General features: G+C 39.3%; 1 long non-coding RNA gene across 3 annotated transcripts; it reads right to left on the reverse strand.

Annotated features, from left to right (window-relative positions):
• Positions 1–127: 127 nt before the first annotated feature.
• On the reverse strand, positions 128–11,597 carry LOC311073448. Of its 3 annotated transcripts, none has more exons than XR_014604145.1 (4): positions 10,486–11,597; positions 9,919–10,390; positions 6,122–6,225; positions 128–967 (listed from the first exon to the last, which is right to left on the reverse strand). It is a non-coding gene; the product is annotated as an uncharacterized lncRNA (long non-coding RNA). The 3 variants fall into 3 exon arrangements; XR_014604146.1 differs by having other exon boundaries at positions 128–830; positions 905–967; positions 9,919–11,597; XR_014604147.1 differs by having other exon boundaries at positions 9,919–11,597.
• Between the last annotated feature and the right edge of the window lie 12,832 nt (positions 11,598–24,429).

Raw genomic sequence — 24,429 nt, forward strand, 5'->3', positions numbered from 1 at the left:
TTTATAAGGTTTGCACAACAAAGATACAGTATCTGTAAAGTTCTAACTTCTGCTAAACAAGACTGCCTTTACACAAGATGACTGTATACTGCTCAACATTAACTTAAAATGAAAAGAAAGTCAAAAATGTGTTGAGAATAAAACTATTTTATTCATAGAACAAGAACACATAATGCACATTGTGCATTTATATATCTTTCCATTCACAGAACAAGGCCATTTGTATTGTCTGATTGAAACTGGATTTCCTGTTATGATGTGTGAAAATCCTGTTTGATCACAAGCCAACAGAAAAGCTAAATTTTTGATAAAGCCATAAACCTGAGCTCAGTAAATCTCATTTAATCTGATTTTTCTCTTAATATGTAATGCTAGATCAGCAGCATGTTAAGCTTGCATCAGACACAGATGTTGTTGAGGCTTGTTAGGTAAAATGTTAGGCCTGTTACACAATGCACACAGACATGCAGCTTTAAAGTCCCGTTCACACCAATAACGATAATCGTAACGATAACTATATTCTAACTATAAACTTCAGGGAGTTTCAGCTAGTGGGCAGATAGTTGGTACCACAAAGGAAGGCAATAGACTGTATAGTTATCACCTGAACAGGGTTTGATCCCTCCCACCAAACTATACAACCTACTACCTCACCCTGTCCAGACACCAAAGTGCAATACACTTGTCAACATGAAACATCTATCACAAACCATTTAACTTCTGTAATACGATTGAATATCCTCTCCGAATCATTGGACGACTGCAGACTGTAGGAAGTGCGTGAGGTGTTCAAACGAGTCCATGTTGTTTGTGGATGATTTGGCTGTCGCCTTAGGAAAGACAGTAGATTGTATAGTTATCTCAGTGAGAGAGCACCGTGCTCCACAACTATTCAATCTACTACCTCAGCCCCAAGGACAGCAGAACAGACGTCAACCCGTCAGACAGCAGACCACTGGATTCATTCCTGCCGAGAGAGAGAGAGAGAGAGAGAGAGAGAGAGAGGTTAGCACAACTATACAGTCAAACTTTGGTTGTAGCTGGGATCCACATATCAGTTTAAGCAAGTATATTTACCCTTGTAAAAAAAATAATTCTGTTTAATTGTGCTAAATGCGCACTTGTAGTGTACTTCAAATCTTAAGAGTTTCTTTTTAAAAAACAGTACTTGCAGATAATATTACATTAATGAAAAAAGGCCACTTAAGTGCATTTAGAGAGAGTACACTATCATGACTATGCTTTATTCAATATCACATTTAAAGTTAATATAAATAGCGTCATCATTTTAAATGTGTAATTACAATTATATTTAAATACATGACACAAAAGTGTCTGAAAACATTACAAGCAGTACACACTTAAAGATATTATTATATCTGTAATAAGTTCTCTTTTTTTTAATAAGTATGCTGTACTGCTTTTTTACAATGGTTGGAATTCGGCAAGAGCATCTGAACACTTTCTGGTTGTCAAACATAAGTGCATCATGTTCATAGTTAATGTGATTCTCAACACCTGCTGTGTGAACTTAAGGAGAACTGACTTCATACATCCACTACAAATCATCTTGACACCAGCTGGTTAAAAGTCATTGCAAAAAATGTCTGAGGAAAGATTGTGCAGCATTTGTCTGCAGATGCCACTTGGTGTGATATTTTATCATTTAATGCAAGGTGCCAAAAAAAGTTCAATTTGTCGTCAATCTATGTTAAGACTTAAACGGTCTGACTTCAGTCATTCAGACACATAACCCGAATGGTTGTGCCATAGATCACAGAGCTACTTATTTCTATGTAGTTGCCGAAAAAGAACAGTAGTTGAAAGCTCAGCATGTGTGTTCTCCAGACTCGAGTCAGCGGTGCTTATTTGAGTCGGAAAAACGATCAAACATGAAAAAGACCAGGGAACTGCGAGGAGTTGAACCAGGATTCAGGCTAAAAGGGAAGCGCTAATTTTGAAAGCCAAAGCTAAATTACTCACTCATTCTAGCGAGGCTGGCATTGGATCATGAAGAAAAAAAAGGCTTGATCCTTCGCCAGGAATTCGCGCCCGTTTTGCCAAAATCTGAGCTCATTCCAACAAGACAACATTGCGTAAGCTATGCTTTTGAAGTAAACAGACGATGTAAAACATGGCTTCCCCAGCTGTCTCCTGTAGCTTTTAACAAAGCTGATTCTGCTATTCCGCACAGCAAAATAGTGGGAAAACAAAATGGCGGCGTTTCGGCCATTTTAGGGTGCGAGAGCTGTGCATTCCTTGCAACCTCTGTGAGGTGTGCCTGAAAAACCCATTCACACGTTCACTGTTCTCAGAGGCTGTTTGGAAGAGTAAGGGTCTCCCTCTCGATGCACTGGGGGACGTCTGGCATCAGTATAATGATTAGAAAGCCAAGAATCCTCCTCGAATCAATAGTGCTCTTTCATTTCACAACAAAACATCATGTCCATTAGCATGTTAGCATGCGTGACAAACCTAAACATCTTTGAACATCAGCATTCTAACATGTAAGCATACAACTATCAGTTCCTAATTTGTGAATGTTAAAGTTTTGTTGTTAAATGCAACAATTCTTTTTCATTATCCACTCATTCTTGAACTTCCAACCTTGATCAAGCAAATAGGACATGCAAAAACATTTGCAAAATGACAGTATAAGCAGTTAATGTGTGGCGTTAATAGGTGGAGCATGTCTTTTTTGCATAAATAGACATGCTAATCTCTTCCAGTAAACTGACTTTCAGCAATTTGTTAACATACAAAAGTCTTCTTAGCTAATTAGCATACACATGCTCTTTTTTGGCCCATTTGGGGGGACAATGATTGGAAAGTTTTGGCACATGACGCTGTCTGCTGGAAGACAAAGAAGAGGCAGAAGCTGAGAGATGGCATGTCATGACTGTTGTGCCAACTTTCGGTAAAGGTCAGGTCAGTCATAAGCTGTGCAACAACACAAGCTTACCTATCTTTATCCCTTATCAGTGAAGGCGCTTTATTCATTTTTCATAGTTATAATGTTCACAAACACCTTCAGCTTTATCAGTCAATAAAAACACACAATTGTCTTACTATGATATAATCAAAGAATTCTACCGTGTAGTTTTATTGTGCCAGCTATTCTGTAGTAGAGTTGCTTCTTTAGCACATCGTATGATGCCTCACCCGTGAAATATGCTAATATGGTCTGACAGATGTGACATTTGGATTTTTAGATTACACAGGGAACTAGTCTGCTCTTCTGTTCCCCAATGTGTGGTAATCGCCTTGATGGGGACTAACCAGTGCTTTTGGTGCTTTGCCAGATATTTAAGTCCATTTTAGTGGAGCTTTGATTTTTTCATATGTAAATGTCCTCTTTAGTCAATTTTTAAAATATGTAATGCTAATGCTAATGCAAATTAGACACAACTGCCCTGATTTTTGAAACATGGGTATTTAAGAGAGTATTAGAGATTATCTGTTGCTTTCAGCGTAGACAGTGTGGGTGGAACTGAAAAGAGGATCATAAGATACCATAAAATAGATATTGCAGCAATATTTATATAGTAATTTGATGGCTTTATCAGTTGGATATGTCTATCAACGCTTTTATTCAATGACTTCAGGAAAGAGTTTGCATGAATGAGCCCACAAAATCATAATTCTTATGAAAACTGCATGTGATTGTTCTGCATAGCACTTAAGGACAAAGAGAATGTTCAAAAGCTAAATTCTAATGACACAACACGTAAATATGAATATCACCATACTTTTCCAACTATACAGTTTTGTACTCTAAGGGAATGTCCACTAAGTGACTGGAATGTGACTTGAATTGCCTGCTGAAGTTACACTTAAGTAGATGAACACAAATTATTCTCCAAAAGAAGAAATACTGATACTGTACTGAAGCTCAAACTGATCATAGACAAACGCAAACATAAAATAACACATTTGATTTCTTTCAATTGTCATGCTTTTAAAGGGTTAGTTAACCCCCCAAAAATCAATTCGGTCATCATTTAGACCAGTAAGACTTTCATTCATCTTCGGAACACAAATAAAGATTACCAGTTTGATGCTTCAAAAATGCATAAAGAGATCATAAAACTAATCCGTATGAATGCGTGGTTCCGCAAGAACCAATGAGGTTCATTCTCATGTTACGCAGGACGTTTGAACTTCAGCAAGAACCAATGAGGTTCATTCTCATGTTACGCAGCACGTTTGAGCTTCAGCAAGAACCAATGAGGTTCATTCTCGTGTTACGCAGCACGTTTGAGCTTCAGCAAGAACCAATGAGGTTCATTCTCATGTTACGCAGCACGTTTGAGCTTCAGCAAGAACCAATGAGGTTCATTCTCGTGTTACGCAGCACGTTTGAGCTTCAGCAAGAACCAATGAGGTTCATTCTCGTGTTCCGCAGGACGTTTGAGCTTCAGCAAGAACCAATGAGGTTCATGCACGTTTGAGCTTCTGCAAGAACCAATGAGGTTCATTCTCGTGTTACGCAGGACGTTTGAGCTTCAGCAAGAACCAATGAGGTTCATTCTCGTGTTACGCAGGACGTTTGAGCTTCTCCAAGAGGTGGGTTCTCGTGCATCAACCAGGTTCTGTTGAGCTTCTGTTTATGTTCGCTGATCAGTGTTTATATGTGAATAAAAGCCTAAATTAATCTGTTCATCATATAAAGCAATCGAGTGTCTTCAGAAAATTTGGACTAAACCGCTAAATTCATATGGATTAGTTTTACAATCTCTTTATGAACTTTTTGAAGCCTGTAGTGGTAGTTGCAGAAATCTCTTAGATTTTATTAAATATATCTTCATTTGTGTTCTGAAGATGGACGAAAGTCTTACTGGTTTGGAACAACATGAGGACGAGTAATTAATGACAGAATTTTCATTTTTGGATGAACTAACACATTAATTTCAGAGCGAATGGAACATAGTATCCTAATTTTATAAATGATAATGTAATAATTTCCATTAAAAAAAATATAAGGTTAGTCCCACGTCTTCTAAACAGTGTTACTGTAAACTAAAACTTAAACCATTTTAGATATTAGTAAATATAAATACTAGATGAAAACCTAAATGCTTGAAACATTTCCCTGGGCAAAGGAAATGTTGCCTTGGCAACTAACTGATATAAATAAGTTGCAGTTGAAGTACTATTTATAATTAATAATAAAATGAATATATAAAATATACAAATAAAAGCAAATTAAAAACAATAATAAAATACTGTTATATTATATAAATAATATTAAAGTAACACTGTTACTAAAATTACATGACAATAACATAACATAAGAGTTTAACGCTAACAATTTTCCTATAAGTCCCTTACAAAACTAGATTATATAATGGCATTCAAATGAGGTTATTGATTAGTTTTAGAGACAAAGCATTTCTGAATGCTTGACTTTTAAACAGCAAGCCTCTTAAACAGAATGCACAAAGTCATAGTGTTAGGACAAGCAACTTAGCACTAACAAATCTGCATGTAATACTTTGCAGGCATTTGTGTCTTATGTTATTAATTCAACATGTTTATTCATTTTAAATCAGCTTTACTCTGTAGCCTACATATGGGGATCCAGATTAGCAACCAAAGTTAGTAACTGTTGTGGCATTGTGTGACTTCACCGTTTATTATACATTTATGTATTAAGCATCTTTATCTGAATTAAGAGAGTGTACAGTTGCCCTTTACAAATTAAATGATGTTTTTAAAAAACCTAGTGAACTGCCTATAGCAGTCTACATCACAGGCAGCATCATAATTATTATGGACCACATTAGTGAATACTGTGGAACGAAGCAACTCTGTGGATCATACAAATATGGAAGAGTAAGACTCGAATGCATTTGATTTCAGTCGAGTTTGTTGTTAGCATATTGCTAAGCTAATTCCATACTACTCTTATACAGATTAAAAAATAGATAGAACACATTAAAATATTGAGTAAAATACCTTTATAATTAGACTTTTTTACCAGACATTTTGTTATATAATGACATTTATTTCTAATCAACATTTCTCTCGCCATCTTTGATATTTTCACTGAGCTTGCAGTGCACACTGAGATTGGGATACATGCAATGCCTTAAAATTTGGCTAAAGCGAAGTATCTTACCTTTTGGAACCGCCTTCAAGTCGTGACTGCACCTATGATGCCTTAAAACGCTCCCTACATAGCCGGCTCAATAGGTTTTTGATCAGAGCCTGCGTCTCTAATATCTGAAAAACATCACAGAGACATTATTATTGCAGTTGTTAAAATAATCTCTGCCATATCACACTCTGTCATACATGACAAAACCTGTTTCTCAAAGTAATATAACAGCTAATGCCCTCTCTGCGTCACTCGATAAATGGCTGCCATTTTTAATTGCCTGCATTTGTTTACACATCAACTATGCTATACCACCTCTTGGCATAATCATATACCAAGCATTTTTTATAGTCACAAAAGGAACATCTTGCTCCCCTGTTTTGCAACTCAGAAAAGAGGTAAACAAATGAAATCAGATCAACAAAAGGCCTTCTATCTTACCTAGCGATCAAAGGACACAGCCGTTAGCCCTTGTGCCCGTCCAATAGCAGGAGGTAAACAGGCAAATCAATTAGCCTTCTGAACGCCTCCCACTGCGTTATGGTTGCCAAGACCATATGCGGTTAGGATACTTGCTCAAATTGCACACCGAAAATGGCTATCGATAATCTTGCGCTAGATCCAATGAAACTGGCTAAACGTTTTGGCACAAGCTCACTGAGAAATTGGTACATATTCATGTTTTCATTTAAATTTTCTCCCCTCCTCTCTGTCGCCGAGTCCCTGAGTCTGGTGCCAAGAAAGGGGCAGTGCCTGTATGCCAGGCTGAATTTCAATGAACGGAGAAGAGGGTGGTGGGTAGAGCGTTGAAGGGTGGGGGATGTTGGCAGAGGAAGACTAAGAGGCCACAATTACAAGAAAAAAAAATACGGAACTTGAGACAATGCCTTTGTGCAGCATTAATTTAACGTAGGAGGGGAGCTTCCCCGTTGAAAATCCCTTCGGCCTCCACATAACAGAAAATTAGCCTTCGTAAAAAAAAAAAAAGATGTCTCATAAAAGAAAAGAAAGAAAATACAAGATACGCTATGAACAAACAATAGATGTTTTTCATTTTTTACTTTTAATAGCAACCGTCGCTATCTTCTCATCTCTTTTGTTTGTACAGCTAATCAGCATTCTCAGCATTGGTGAGTCCATATCTAGATCATATTATCGTTTAGTACAACTGTTGCACAAGTTATTTAACACAAAATATGCCATATTTTGAGTTTGTATGAATCATTGTACACAATAAATAGCGCAGTATTTCCCTGAACTGCATTTCTTCCTGTTTGCTTAAACCTGTGACGTTTTCCTGTTATTTCTTCCACACTGCTCAAAAGAGTTAAGCCCTTGAAAGCTTTAACTCTTCGAAAATGTCATTAATCATTCAGCTTATGATCCCCTGTCATCAACCTACACCAGAAAGAAACGCCCTTATTTCAAAAATAGCGGTCCCCAAAAAACAGGAAGTTGGGCTTGGCTTGACCTTGGTTGACTCTGTCACGCGGTCTCCGGAGAGCCTGCTGTTACTCATCGAAACTCGACGATAAGGATTCTGCTTTGCCTTGTTTATAGAAAGGACCTTGCAGATTAGACTTAGATCTCTGCCCCCGTCTGGGGCCGTGTAACTAATAGGCTCCGAACATATGCTGCGTGTCTGTGCATTTGGAGGTGAACAGCAGTGTTTTCTCACCTGCAGAGAATTTTCCACCGTGAACACTTTCGTTATAAACACTTCTTCCAAATAAAACTTTAAATATGAAGTCAAAATACTTGGAGATGGCAAAACTGGTGTTGTATTCTGTCTTTTCTAGCATGAAGTTGTAGATATGATTGTGTGTGCAGTGAAATGTAAGCATTTTAGGGTTAAACTCGGTTTGTTTGTTTGCTAATGTGGGGTCGGGGCCCAGGGTGCATCTGATCGTCAGCTACAGTAAATGTAGGAGGGAGCGAGGCTGTATGGGAAAGGGGGGGAAAAAAAGAGCGTGAGGGAGAGAAAATATGAAGCTACATGATAAGTTCATCTGAGGAGAACAGGGGGTGGAGGAAATGCTCTCCTTTCCTCCCTCCCTCCCGCCACTTTTTTCCTGTTGCCATCTCTCTCTGTCTCTGAGCAAAATAAACATGTATACGCAAACTTCTCTGTTTTACTGTACAAAGCAGCAAATTACCTGGCCTCGTTCCTTCCGCTGACGAGTAATAAAGCGCTAAAAAGAACATGATCCAAGAAAAATCCTTGCTCTATAGCCAAAACAACAAACATCAGCATATCATGTGTTATTTCAACCTAACACCGCCATTTTTCACAGCTTTTCCACGTTTGTTTGCATGCCGAAAGCCGATATTCTGCTAAATAAGGATTTGTTTAAAATGTTTGCTGTTATTTTAAAGAGACTGCATTAAAAAGTCGCTCGTAAAATACAGCAGTACACAAACACGTGGCATGTCGACGCCATCTTGAAATCTTTTCTTTGTAATTTTTCTTAAAGATTGTGAATCAGATTTAAATCATATTCGTCGATGCATGTTCAATTTCGGTGGTCGTCTGGTGTAATGTGGTCCTATGTCCTTGCTAGAAAAAAATTACCTTTTTTACTCTAGAGAAAGCAGATATCATCGATTGTCCAGCCTGTTTTAAGGGAATTTAATGTGAATTTCACAAACATAACAACTGCACAAACAATTAAGATAGTTGATCAAATGTATCATATCGATGGATTGTAACCACCCTCTGATGTTACGTTCAATAACTGAAACTTAATCAGTTTACTATAAAAAAATATTAAATTAGTCTTAAACACCCCTGTTTGTTGTTTTCTGTATGTAATATCTGATTAGCATTTAAATCAGTTAGATCAGTTACTTCTGCAAAACACATGTTATTTGGTCATTAACACATACATTTAGTTCCTAAACGGTTACATTTCATTATTGTCTTTCCCAAACTAGCCCCACTCGGTTTATTTTGGCATCCATCTAATTTGCACTGCAAATGCAACAGGAAAAAAGGCAGTTGAATATAAACAGAACAAGCCAACCTTTTAAAAGAATACCATCTGAATATGAAAAGAAGTAATTTGATTATATCAATACCAATGTCAATCAAGTAACCGAATGCTCTTGTACTGTACATGCAAGATAACTTTACTAATGCTTTCTTAAATGCAAATTGTATGCCGCAGCTAAGCCCTCATGGGCACTTTTTTATAGAGAGATATAGAATAAAAATAAAAAGTTGGCAGTAATAAAGTCGACAGAGATAAAAGGTAATTTCGGTACAGAAATGTGAGGGATGTACAATACATATTTGACGTAAGAGGCATTTTATAGGCCATCCACAAATCACTGCCATCATATCCAAAAATATCACTGTGTTATTTTCCTTCCAAAAGCATTAAGGCAGCAGCCAAACACCATTTGGATGTTCAAATCATTAAAATCCTTAAAAAAAACTTAAACCCCAAAATGAACTGCCCAAAACGACCCAAAACTAAGGGAACATTCATGCTATATGAAGGAATGTGAACCAAATTGCAAAATAACTTCTTAACAAAATGCATTCTTTTAAAAAAAAGAAGAAGAATTGAACCAAAAAAAACATTTATCAAAAGGACATCGACAATAATTTGTCCGAAAGTCGTTTAGCGGAGTAGAAATGGCGGAATCCGAGGCATGGACACGTTTACAAGAGGAAGACAACAGTGAACAAGAGAGCCAGAGCAGCTGGGTAAAATAATCGACAATGATGCTTTAAGAGAATTGCTTAAAAAGGGACTAAATAATCAGTGGAATATTACAAAGTATGAAAGCGGGGAAAAGAAAGAACGGAATACCTGCAGACTAGAGGCTTCAACGTCAAAGAACACAAGGCAGGGTCATGGCGGCGAGAAGAGGTAGACTCGTGCACATAGTACGCCTATCTCGGGGAGAGAGACCTACAAACGTGCTGCCACCAAACATGCTCTTCCATGGGGTTGTGGCTGAAGAAAGAGCACGTACAGCGGCCTCCGCTTCACCCGCCTCACCACGAGCTCTTTCTCCCTGCCCACTTTGGCACAGGATGCGAAGTGAAAGACAGAAGCTGAGAGAGGGAGAGAGGAGGTGGAGAAAGAAAGGGACTGAGAAACGAAAAAGAACGCAGAGATCAAGAAGAGAGTATTTGCCATGCAGAAAAAGCAGAGTCGCCATAAAGGCACAGCTTTTGCTAGACTAGCATGCAAAAACATGACAAACTTGTATTTATGGGAATGCAAGAGAGTCAGCTTGTACCCATCTGCCCCAGTCACAGTTATTCCAAGCAGACGTCTGGAAAATAAGCGGTCAGAATTGATTATTTAAAGGAAAAACTTGATCAGCCGAGTGGGTCCCGACAGAAGAGGCGAGAAAGATTCAGAACTTACGGGATTTTTTTTTTTTGTGCCCTTTAGCCAAAGCATGTGACCGACTCCAGCAATTAGTCAACGCTTTCGGTGATTTCTCGAGGAATATAAATAACCCTCCCAAAAGAAGTGCGAGAGGACCAGGAGTTCATTTTGCTCGCCCCTGAGAATGCAATGATTGCCTTTGTCAGCATTTGGCATCTGTCCCAGGTAGTTTGAGCCTTCCAGTTATAGTCCTCGGTAATCATTACACACATCCAGAGGCTGTTCTACCACTGCCTGCGTTTTGGATCTCTTTATCAGGAAAACATGACATGAGTGGTTCGTAGTACTTCCTCAAAGAACCTTGAAAGACACCACAGTTGGCTGATCCCACTTGCCTGCTACATTTGGTTTTATGACTCGCCATGTGTTTGACATCATCGTCCAAGTTGCACTTTGCATGCAGTCATTTAGTCAAGAGTGGCAAAACAGTATTAAAATAAGCACTGGAGAAGTTATCGCAGTTTGCAGTGGAGACATATCACTAAAAGTTTGTCAAGTCCTTACCATGAAAGAGGAAGTTACTACAGCGTGTCAGTCGTTGCAGCGACAGACTTCACATGGTCCTGTGCAAGAAAGTTCTGACGTAAATCAGGCATCCTCTTCATGGTACGCAGATGGCATCTTGTCAGATGTGCACACGTTTGTCCCGTCTGCTCGCAGGCACTGTCCTGGGCAGCACAGTGCGTGACGTCACAGTCCCTTTGTTATTGATGCATTTACATATTTCTCATTTACTGAACTCGCTGAACTCTTCACTTCCTAGCACATCCGTTCCCCGTTCAATACTCCCTACAGAGAGAAAAAAACATCACTTTTAAACCTTTTCGAATGGCACCTTGCCAAAGTAGGGGAGCGTGAAAGCACAGAAGGAAATCCTTGATGCAGTGCCTTAGTTGCAGACGCTACAAAGATTTATTTCGCCCTCCCCCCCCCCCCTCCTACAAATTTGCTCCCCGTGTCTCTTCCTGTCGAATGAGGGGAGGCTGTAAAAAGTTTCAGCTGCGCCGGCAGAGGCTGTCTCATTTGGCAGCGGTTCAAAACAGCATTGCTTGCTTCCAAAAGCCAGTCTGCTTGCCAGCCGGGTGAGTTTGAAAAGGCCACACTACACTCCGCCCATGTTTGGGAGAGCGAGAGAACGAGAGAGAGAGAGAGAGAGAGAGAGAGAGAGAGAGAGAGAGAGAGAGAGAGAGAGAGAGAGAGAGAGAGAGAGAGAGAGAGAGATGGGGCAAAGCTACGGCTCAGCCCTTCCCACCCTGCCTTACTTGGCAGAGCAGCTTTTTTCAGGATAGGGGGAATCTAGGTCAGACCTTGTGTGCCTGTTGTGGAACAGATCAGAGCACCTTTTCATTTGTGTGAGGTGTATTCTTCCCTCGGCACTTCCTGCACATGCCATCTAGCCAACTGAAAGCAGGATCCTAACCGGGTCTGGTTACTCCAGTACAGTAAAGCATACCTTTCAAAAGACCTCGTCCCACCTGAGCCTATAAGCGGTTTCAAAGAAGGATCTGTGATCCTGAATTCTGTGTAATGCATGTGGCCGGAAACACACGGATGGGATGGGCGGTGATGCCTGTATGCTGATTGTTTTTTCTGCAAGTTTGTTTTGGGTCTGTGGACCCGTAGTCATCTCACTTTCCAACCTGAACTGTTGACTTTGGCTTGGTGCGCTCCACAGGTGTTCGCACTGCATAAAAAACACACAGAGAACTGCTCAAAATGACTGATGGCAGGTCTGAGCAGCTGACTGTCACATCTATGGCTGTCTACACCTGCAGAGCTTGTTCAGGGCAAGTTCCCTTCATGCCTACCTAGTTCCTTATTTCCTTATTGTGCATGTTACTATCAGTGGCGCCGGTGCTTTTCAAGAGGGAAGCACGGATATCAGTTCATGATAAAATGTGTTGGTCTATTCAAATATATATATATATATATTTGTATACAGTACTACACAGTAATTAATGACCTGTGTTTTTGCAACATTTATAAATGCCAAATCAAGATTACGGATTCTAAATTACATGTTATGACTTCAACTAACTGCATCATCACACAATCTGTTTATGATGTTTCCAGCACTGTCTGGGCCTTTTCACACCAAGATGAATGTTCAGTGCGAAAATTTGGTGCGATAAACATTTTAATCTGTATGAGCGGCTGTTAATGCATCTGTTCAGACCGAAACATTCACATGGTGTCAATGAAACAGAATTTTTTTTTTTTTTTTTTTTTTACTGAGAGGTGTTTAAATCTCGGTAACACTTTGTTTTGAGGGTCCCTTTTGAACATTCTGTTGACTATAGGAAACTTTGCAACTACATGTCAACTAGCTCTCATTAGAGTATTGTAGACTGTCTGCTTAATATCTGCTCTTTATTGTGTTGGTCCGCCAACAGACATTCTTCTGACTATAAGTAACTTTGCAACTACATGTCAATTTATTATAACCCTAACCCTACCAGTCTACTTATACTCTAATGAGAGTTAGTAGGCATGTAGGTGCAAAGTTACTTATAGTCAATAGAATGTGTTAAAGGGACCATCAAAATAAAGTGAAACCCTAATCTCTTTTCCACAGCTTTGCGAATAAAGTTGGCCAGCCAATGAGATTTATGCTTTTGGTCACATGCCTAGAGTTGCAGCTGTTATATAAAAATGTACAACTTGGTGGCGATCAAGCGGCACTCGTCTCTTTACCGTTGTATTTGATTTTGTTTTTGATAAACACTATAGTGAAGACAAAAATCTGAACTTCTGTTTGTCAACAGCAATATTTATTTACTTTTTCTTTCTTTTTTTTTTTACTTTTAATTTACTTTATTTTCTTAAATTAAATACATTTTTTAATTTATTTCTGCTTTTCTAAAGGCACTACCTACTGTCAGAGATTGAATTTTCATGTTCAGTTTGCCCGTTTTGGGCAAACTGCATGCAAACATCTGCCCAAATTTTCGTGACAAACATTCATGTTGGTATTAACAGACCTTCAGCCATGTGCATTATATATTTAAATTATTTGCGGTCTGATGCAATATTCTGCCCATTTAAGAGCTCAGCCATACAGCAGAGTTGCTGGTCCACCATGCTTTGTCTGAAAGTTATCTTCCAGTAGTAAGTTGTGAAGGTAAACCGGTATCAAGGCACGTCAGAATCCAGTGCCAAAATGATTTGTTCTTTTGGGAACAAATTTTTGCTCTATTGATTTTAAATGTGTGTAATTTTAACATTTGGTAAAATACTTAAATTATGAAGTGTGATATTTATTATATACCATTTATTTGTACATAGACAAACATTTCAATGTCACATTTTTGAGGACATTTTAGGGGAAGTCCGACCATAGGGGTTTTCGTACCGGGTGGTTATAGGAAGTTAGTTCTAGGAACAGGAACATAGGTTCCTCCGGTGCGGAAGCCCCTAGTTCTAGGAACTTATTTCTAGGAACTAGCCACCAGTGTGGTTCCCCGAGAACTAATGGTTCCCTTAGGAACATTTTCCTGGTTGCATTTCCACCGCCAGTAGGGACTCTGAAGTGACGTAAGCCACGCTTGTTGTTGTGGCTTTTATTTTGACGGTGCGGCGGACCTATATTTTGACGGCACTGAGAGCTCAGAGCCTGAGCAAACAGCGCTCGCATTCTCCATGTTCATTAGTTTACGATCTGTAACAGTTCTGTTTAATACATTATTATATAGAACTGTTAGACATAGAGAGACAGTACATGAAAAAGCATTAGCGTGTGCCGTGTGGTTGATGTTCAGTGTCGCTAGCGGAGCAGAAATACATAACTATGTTTGGCTTGGTCCCCTCAAAGTTGCATTGGATTTTTCCTCAGTGTAAAGGTTAAGAGGCCCATCTATCACTATTTTCCATGTTCGTAGAGTTAGTTTCTGGAGTAAATATATAGGCTACAATCTACGTGTATACATAGCTTTTTTTTAAACGGCGGGTGCTGGTGTTTCGCGTGTGTTCGGCCAGTCAGCGTACACTAACGTCACTGGTAGTTCCTATAGTGCTGATTTAGACCCGACTGTGAAGTAGGAGCTAAATTAGTTCCTCCAATAGGAGTTCCTAGAGCTAAAATCGTTCCTTGTTCCTGCGGTGCGAACACACCAAAAAACAAAAGCCCCTCATGACTCTCCAAATGGACCATAGTTCTTCCCTTAGAGACGTCCAGCATGAATTCTTTCATTGCCCACTTCATCAAGGGACCAGCCTTCTCCTGGTCAGGCTTACCTGACATATTTTTGAAATATGAAGCTGCTAAGTAGTCCTAAGTGCCACGCTGAAAGCTCTGCTGGAGTGCTTAAGAGACTGAAGTGGTCCTCACTCTTTTCAGCGAGTGTGGTGGAAGTATATTATCATTGGTGAAGAAAAAACAAACATATGATTTGAAATGTAAATGGTGCCAGCCAGGTGCTATTCTGATAGGGTTGCAGATGGTTGAAAAAAAAAAATTATGCTAATGCTAATAATATACTGCAACTAACCATAATCATGCAAAAATAAAATAGCAAACAGGGTTAAACAAGAGAAAAGGCTTCTTATAGTTATAGTTATTGATGTAAAGTCCAATCAAACTCAATTGTATGTTGACAGATGGACAAGTGTGACATGCCCTCATCCTAAAAATACATGAAGAAAACGATTCAAAGTAAAAAAGAAAAAAAAGAAAATACCACCCAGACTACATAAAATATGGGTACTTTTGTGTGTGTGTGTGTGTGTGTGTGTGTGTGTGTGTGTGTGTGTCGAGGGGATTTTACTATGATTTTGAGGCCTGTTTTGAGACATCTTTCATCGTCAGCCACCCAACTCTAGCATTAAAGGGGTTTGATTTTATTAGCCTGTCAAATTTTCGCAATCCCATTTGTGTGATTAAGAGGCAAGCTACCATTGTCAGCATTCAAACACACATGAAGTCGAGGTAATCTGAATGACTTGAAAACATTGCAGCTAACATGTGCGGACATGTTCAGCCTTCTTCTAGTAGGTGACACTGCCACAAGCCTGGCAGGTTCAGCTCAGGACACTGAGTCTCATTTGGCAGTGTGGTCAAAGTAAAGCATAATAAAATGCCCTGTCCTTCAAGAGCAAGATAAATACATAGCTGAGTATGTGTTTGAGACAGGCTCAATGGTGTCTCTGTACAAACAACAGAGCAGCTGATTGTCCTGGTTATTGCCAGTTATTCATCAACAATGGCCCCGCCTGTAAAACGCCGGTCAAGTCAGGACACATGTCTCTAACCCAGATTCTCAGAGGGAGAGACAGGGCTCCGAGAAATAGCTACATCACAACATGCCAGCCCGAGCCCTGAGGCCTTCATGTTGTTGCAACATTGGAAAGAAAATCATGGAAAGGGTGCAGGTGATGATCTATAAAAGTAAAATATAGTGACATTTAATGTTTTAATATGACATCTTTATATGGTCTACAGTATAGACTGTCTGTGTTTACTGAAATGAGTCAATGTAGTATGTTTGTGCATTCAGTGCAACTCGGGACACTTACAGGCAGAACTTTTCTGAAATGCTACATCCACAGCTCATGCAAATATGGAATATTTTAAAGGATATATATATATATATATATATACAGGCAGAACTTTTCTGAAATGCTACATCCACAGCTCATGCAAATATGGAATATTTTAAAGGAGATATATATATATATATATATATATATATATATATATATATATATATATATATATATATATATATATATATATATATATATATCCTTTAAAATATTCCATATTTGGATGAGCTGTGGATGTAGCATTTCAGAAAAGTTCTGCCTGTAAGTGTAATATAAAATATTATATATTTAATATATATATATATATATATATATATATATATATATATATATATATATATTAAAGGATTTTGTTGGCTACATAAAATAAATCAACATTGTAAATATTTCCATATATTAACATGCTTTTTATTTGTCCAGTAAGTTTTCTTAAGACTATGCCAGTAGATAATTTTATAATAAAAAAGAATTGTGAAGTTTGATTCATTTCTGTGAATCTGCTCTCCATTTCAATGAAAAACAAAATGCTGATTCATTTACATTTAGCAGATGTTTCCATTCAAACTGGTTTCCAGTGCATTTTAGGAATAGGTTATCAGTTTGTGCGTCCCAAAGGTATTGACCGTGGCATTGCTGGTGTCCTGCTTTACTAGTTGAGCTACAGGAACACCAATTCAGTCATTTGTTAGTGTCATTATTAAAAATTTACTTATTAACTTGGTAAATTATACTAAATTTATACTTGATAATTTATACTATTATTTTTTACTAAAACCTTTTTAAACAAGCAAATATTGCTGTTAATCAGCGTTGGGAAAAGTAACTTTTAAAAGTAATAAGTGTTACAATATTGTGTTACTCCCTAAAAAGTAACTAATTGCGTTACTTAGTTACTTTGCGTTTTTCTCACCTGGGCTGGGCTAACTTGTTTGTTTGTTCTTTAAAAAGTCATATTTTGGGCAAATGTCAAGGGCCTTTCACACCAAAAGTGAAATGAAAAAGCCTCAGGATAAGGCCGGTGACACACTGGCTGCGTGGCGTGAGCGTGGCGTTTCTGTTGCGTGTCTGACGCGGCGCTGCTGCTGCTAGGTGACATATGATAAGCCTCATTGGTGATATATTCAACATATGGGGAGAGAGTTGTGGAAGGCCTATACTTCATGTTAAACATAAATATATAGCAGCAAAGACAACGTCGGCAGTGTTGACGGCAATATAGGCTATAGAATATTTCGTTCTGTATTGACTGGTGAAGTATTTGAAAATCGATAATATTTTTTAAAATTGCATTTATATTTGCATTTATGTCAAACCCGACACTTTCAAACATCAAAATGACATTTATTAATATGTATTTGTGTCAAAATGTCATATAAACATCTTTTCCTATTCAATTTTTCTTGGAAACGCTTCCAAGACGCTTCCGTGTCGCGTGACAAATAGGCGTCGGTTCTATTTCTAGCATGCACGCGTTTTCCGCGTTAGAGCTTGCACACTGCCTGCTTGACCCGCCGCGTCTCAGGCGCGGCTTGGGCCGCGCGTGTCACGCAGGCAGTGTGCAAGCTCTAACCTGTTAACATTGGAGCCGAAATAAAAACGGACACGCCACGCAGCTGAGACGCTTACGCCACGCATCCAGTGTCACCGCCCTCATTTACACCGCACACGTCTGCGGCGCATTACGGCTGCGACACGGCTACCGGTGTGATGAACAATCGGGTCCGGCTGAAGAGATGAGTCCGGGCTTAGGACCCAAGCATACTAATTGCTCATTTCTTCAGCCGGACCCGATTGTTCACCACACCGGACTCATTTCTTCAGCCGGACCCGATTGTTCACCACACCGGAGCTGATCGCGCCCATTCTAGTCAATGCTTGTGTTTACACCGGCCGCGACGCAGCGCGTTTCAGAAGCTTCCCAGAAGCGGCTCTCCGCGCCGCTTCGCTAAATATAGGCGCCTAGTCTATTTTTGACGGACGCGCGTCCATGTCGCCCCGGAAATACAAGAGTAAAAAAAAACATTGTCAAATTCAAAATAAACACCCTGTGCAAACTCTCAAACGTATTACACACCAATATCCTTGGTAGAAACCATAGACTGTATGGTAGAAACCCAAAAAATCAAGAAAAACCACGTCGGACAGGCAAATCACGTGATCACGCGCATCCAGTCCCTCTGCTTCTGAAAAGCTCCTGGTGTGAGTTGGCATCATGTGGAGGACGGAATAAAACCTTGTCGCAGACGTAATGCACCGCACACGTGTGCAGTGTAAATGAGGGGTAAGGAAAGGATAAGCCTCAGGAAAGGTAAATTCCCATCTGTACAGTAGAGGGCGCAACTCAAACAAACTGGATCTCAAAAGAACAGTATTCAGAAGAATAAAGTTCTACACTTTTACTTCAGCAATAAAACCAACAAAATTAAACTATGGAAGCTTGTTTCCACCACAGAATAAAACATTTTAAAAGATAATTGCGACTTTTTATATCTCGCAATTCTGACTGAAAAGTGAATCCATGCTCACATTTAACTACAATAACCATTGTGTTTTTAATTGTTAATTGTTCAATAGTTTAAAATGTGTTTTAATTTAATTGTTGTTAAAGGCAGAAAAATATCAAGGTTAATTATTTTATCTATGTTGGCTAGTTCAGCAAGAAGCATTTACTAATGTTCTAAACCCGCAGTATCCTGATATCTCTGTTTACGTTTTACTTTTGAATAAACTAATAAAATTGCTTCCGACCACACCCCTACTCTTAAGTAGCACCATCATGTTCTGTTAACTGACCGACATAATACACTCACCAAAGGAACTGATAAGAGTAGCATGTTGTATAATTTAACTAGGGAATCATTACAAAAATGACTTGCATATGCAATTTATTTTTGCATAGACTTTCGCATTAGAGAAACAGGTGTGTTTATTCAGCTAGGTTCAGAGCAGTACAGTCGCCCCAACTATAAATATCTTTAGTTAAGGTGCTGCACGGTTTCTTCCAAAATTTTGCCATCAATTTCTTTGAAATCAGACATAGTAACTTTCTGCAGATGTGGTCTGATCTGTCTGACCCCAGCGCACCTCAAGGATGTGCTGATCACCTTTCTGATATTATTGATTTTCTCAGAGAAGAAAGAAGCAAACTCACTGCACTTGCTGTCTGAGAGCATTTCACTGGGAATATGGCTTGGGGGGTTTGTCAGTCTCTCTACAGTACCAAAAAGAGACTATTAGAGACAATAAGAGAATAAAGCTTATTGAGAATAAGAGTAAGAGAATAAAGAGAATAAAGCTGTACAGTTTATGTGCATAGGGCACATTGTTTGTTCTTGGAAATAGTAAGTACCCAATGCTTTTATCAAAACTGTCTTGCAGCAGTCTTAATGAGTAACCCCTGCTACATATCTGAACCACAAAGGGCATCACAGATCTATCCACTCATTTATGAGACCTGTATGTAAGATTGTTTCACAGCAACAGCTGTTATTATAATTCTGTTTGGCTCAAAATTTATGAAACACAAGCTGAACAAATGTGTGTGTACAATGCATTTTTAATAAAATCACTCTCATATACATTATTGCATTTAAAGCTAAAATATGTATTTTTTGAAGCAGGTCGCGACTGCTTATGAGAGACAGATATCAGCGCCATACGCGAGTCTTGCAAAGGAATGAGGACATTTAATTCTACCGAACTACCGGCAAGTGCTGAATTACTACTCACACAGGTCAGTTTATGTAACAAATATTATAAACAAACTTGTGAGGTAAAGCAGCGCTGTTTCACTTGGTCTAACGTTACACTATCACACTAAACTGCACTTGAGTGTGTTGAAAGTTATAATGTTATTCTATGTGTTAGTTTGTTGGCTATATGAGACGAGCAGTAAGCTAGATCAACATTAGAATAATATACTGATCATATTCTAACATTTCATCATGTTGAGCTATATAACATTGATTTGTTTTATGTACAGTACATTTTCTCACCTGTCTAATAAAGTACATGCAAGAGCGGCGTCTCTGTCAAGTCCAAGTTTGTCGCGGAGCTCTCGGCAGCTCGAAAACGCGTGACCGTGCCGCTAGACGTAATACAGTTGTCCATGTCTGTCGCCATGGTTACCATGGCAGTACAAGCAGAAACCAGGGATAACGCGGATATTATGTCATTGACAGCAAAGTGACAAGGGACAAGGCACTATTTAAAATTTACTGAATTTACAAATTCTTGGAAACATTTAGGATAATGTAAGTACACAATTGAAAGAAATATATAACACTGTGCAAGTGGTTTTTAGATATTTTGATACAAAATTCTTACATATTGTACCTAATTGGTAATTTAATTAAACATCTGCATTTAATTGATAATTGTATTTTGTACCCATTCATAAAGCCATTCTTACATAAATTATTGTATTCAGCTCATAATCAGAATTAAGACCCAATATATTTTAGTTTCCCTTTCAAGGGGAAACGCTGCATCAATTGCTGACACCATGATGACCCACTGCTGACACCTTTCAAGGGGAACCATGGGGACACGTCCTGCGGAAACCAATGTCTGAAGCACGTATGAAATAACGGAAATCTTGTTGGCTGATGGCAGTCCTATGTCATCACATAAAAGGTTGTCTGCATTACACATCATCAGCTTTGTTGTCTTCAGGAAGCCAGTTTGTTTGTATGTGCATCTGTCGTAGCACGTTCTGCTCTCGAGGGAGCTTGATGCACTCATTGTGATGCATTCACAGTAGGAAGCTCCGCTCTTGCTTGACTCTCGAGGGATGAGAATCAAGCATCTGAAGCATCTGAGCACCTCGCGGTTCGGGTCCCACGGCTGCTGAGGTGGCAAGGTGGGATCGATCATGGGGGTTGTAGGTGAAGCATTTGGAGCAGTCTGACAAGGGTATTTCCTTTCTTTGGGCTTCTCCTGCTACTGTAGCTCCACTGCTCTAATGCTGAGTCAGGAAGCAAGCCTCTTCTGATCTGGTTGAGAGCATGTTATGGGTCTGAGTGGGCAGAGCTTGATACAGGTGTTCATCTTTCTCTTGCTCTTCTCCTGACTCTTGAGTACCATTTTTGCATTAGGAGTTCTTCTGATCCAAATGGAGATCTATTGTGAAAAAAAAAAAAATAGGCTATAATCCGCGCCACAGCCAGGTTTAGTTACCTGCTCGGGCACTAAGCAGGTTTGATTAAACAAACACTTTTTACCTAGGTCATTGGCGTCCCCTCCTGTAAGCCTCCCTAATGTAGACTTGCATGTCCCTGAGGAAGTGACTTTGACAGTGTTGAGTCACTGCAAATTTTGTCTATGTTCACATTGTCAGTACAAATCCGATTATTTGTGTATCCAATTGGAATCTGATCTAAATTACTGACTGTCCACACTGTGTATCAGCAACTGTTCAGATCCGATTTTTATGTCCTGCGGCACTCTTTGTTTTCCGGAATATTTGTATTGGTTTCTCTGACAATGACGTTGCATTGGTAGGCATATGCCAAAAACAAAAACGGCTGGAGTGGTTTGCAATAAAGATGTTGTCTTATTTACAACATGCCAATATGTAGCCACCAGGGGTGAAATGGTTCTTTGTAAAAAAATTAACTGTACCGTTCTCCACCCACGGAAAAGCAGATAAGAGCAGATAGGTCATCTCGCTCACATGCAGAAGGGACCTGCTTAAGATTTACATCCTGCTACTGCGAAGGCTTAGGACTGGGAAAAGCGAACAGTGTATAGTCACGATAAGCATGACCTGCTGTTTTACCCAATGTTCTCTCTCCAAAAAAAAAAAAGGGAGGTAGACGAGCAGATGTGTCTGCTTGTTTGCCCAGAGAAGGGAAGTCATTAGAAGGTGGCGAGTCGCAGAGATTTTTCGACCCACTCTCCAATCAAACCCCCACCCCTTTCAGTGGAGGCACTTCATAGTAGTGTAACATTGGTGTATACTTCCCTGATGTCAAGGAGTGTTGAGCAATCCTTCCGATAGAAAGGTGACTAGTAGTGGTTAGATTATCCGATTCCTTTCTTTTGTATGCCCTCCATCCAGTACTCCCTCCCTGGTGATCTGCGAAGAATGGGTGATTAGCTGAGAAGAAAGCGCGGGCAGGTGAGTTTGAATGTGGTCTATGTCCACTGTCTCACTTGTCACCCTACCAAACTTTTCAAATTGGGGCTTAAAACCCCACTGGGGCCTTAACTTCGGTTAGTTTACTCATTGTTTAGAGCGGGACAGATGAGAGCTGAGGTGTACTAAGCTGCAAGAAGTGGCACGCTCTCTTAAATGTCACCCTCTCCCAATTTATCAGATTGGGTATTAAAGCAAGGCTATGCTCCTTAGGAATATCTGTTAGGTTGAGTGTGACAGATAAAAATCTGTCACCCCAGACTGGGGGTTAATGTAGGTTTGGGCTCCCTGGAAGGTACCCTTATGAGTATAGAGCTCGACAGGTGAAGTTAGATGTGGTCTATGTCCACTCTCACACCTGTCGCAGGGTTATAGGCTCCCCTCTCTAGCTTTGGTTGGTCTACTCATTGTAGATCTGAACAGGTAAGAGCTGAGGTGGACTAAGTCACAAGAAGCGGCCCACTCTTTCATCTGTCGCCCTTCCCAATCTATAAGATTGAGTATTCAGGAAGGCTTATGCTCCTTATGAACCTCTACGTTTAAGCATGACAGATAGAGTCTGTCGCCCACCCCAGTTCATCAGCTGGGGATTAAAGCAAGGTTATGCTCTCTGGTATGTATCCTTAAGAGTAGAACTCGACAGGTGAAATTAAATGATGATGTCCACTCTTTCACCTGTCATCCTGCCCAATTTATCATATTGGGTATTAAAGCAGGCTTATGCTCATTTGTGAATCTGTAAGGTTGAGCCTGATAGATGGAAGCTGTTTCCCTCTCCAATTCATCGACTGGTGTTTAAAGAAGAGTTGTGCTCCCTGGCAGGTATCATTTAAGAGTAGAGCTAGACCAGTGAATTGTATGAGGCTATGTCTGCTCTCTCACCTGTCGTCCTCCCCAATATATCATATTGGGTGTTAAAGCTGGCCTATGCGCCTTTGTGAATATCTGTAAGGTTGAGCTTGACAGATGAAAGCTGTCGCCCTTCCCAGTTCTTTGACTGGGGGTTAAAGTAGGGTTGGGCTCCCTGGCAGGAGAAGATTACGAGTAGAGCTTGACAGTTGAGATCGACTATGGATGGAAACTTCCACTCTCTCACTTGTAGTCCTCGCCAAATTATCATATTGGGTATTGAAGCAGGATCGTGCTCCTTGTGAATGGGTTGATCCCCATTCCCAGGCTACTCGAAGGTTGGAGCGGGTCTTTGACAGGGCAGAATGGTCTGTATCGTTGTTAGCAAACCATTCTCTGTTGCCTCTCCAGCTCATTAGACTGGACAATCATAGAAGCTGAGAAATTTTTCCTCACACACTCCTTTTGGTACTCCGCTCCATTAAGGCTTGTGTTGGGGTCTGGTATGATAACATGTAGAGTTGCTGTAGAGTTGCTGTGAGCAACTCCATACTCCATATTTAGCGACTGACACAGCATCTAGTTCCCCTTTCAGGGAACCAGAGTTACACATAAAACCCGCAACGTATCTCACCCATAAATGTTCTGTAAGTTTTAGCCAAGACAAACAAAAAATATTTGAAGACCCTTGTAGAAAAAAAAAAAGAAGTGTGCTTAATTGAATGTGCACTTGTAGTGTACTTCAAATCTTAAGTATATTTTTTGTTACACTTTAGTTTAGGGTCCAATTCTCACTATGAAGTAGTGCTTATTAGCATGCATATTACAAGGATATTGGCTGTTTATTAGTACTTATAAAGCACATATTAATGCCTTATTCTGCATGACCATATTCTACATCCCTTAATCCTACCCAATACCTAAACTTAACAACTACAAGCAGTAATTAGGAGTTTATTTAGGCAAAAGTAGTAGTTAATAGTTAGTTATAATGAGGATTGAACCCTAAACTAAAGTGTGACCATATTGAAAAAAAAAAAAAAACTGTCCTAGCAGATAATATAATATTAATGAAATTAAAGGCATGTATGCTTTCATGACTGTTTCTTAACAAACTTAAGTACAATTTTAAAAAGTGCACTTTGTATTAATGCCAAATTAAAAGTTCTACTTTAAAGCACATTTTAAATCATTATGTTTTAATAATCTTTTTTTGCTCTAAATAAGTACAATAACGAATAATGGGCTTTATTTAAAAATAAAAATTAAAATAAAAAACACCTGGGGGAAGACTTGCCTGGAAAGACACATAAGGTAACATTCAACAATGATCTGGCACAGGACTGCAAACACAGGGGAATCCGCCGAAATCGCCCCCTATACCATTAAAT

The sequence above is a fragment of the Abramis brama genome (assembly GCF_963993115.1).
Source record: "Abramis brama genome assembly, chromosome: 22".
NCBI lineage: Eukaryota > Metazoa > Chordata > Actinopteri > Cypriniformes > Leuciscidae > Abramis > Abramis brama.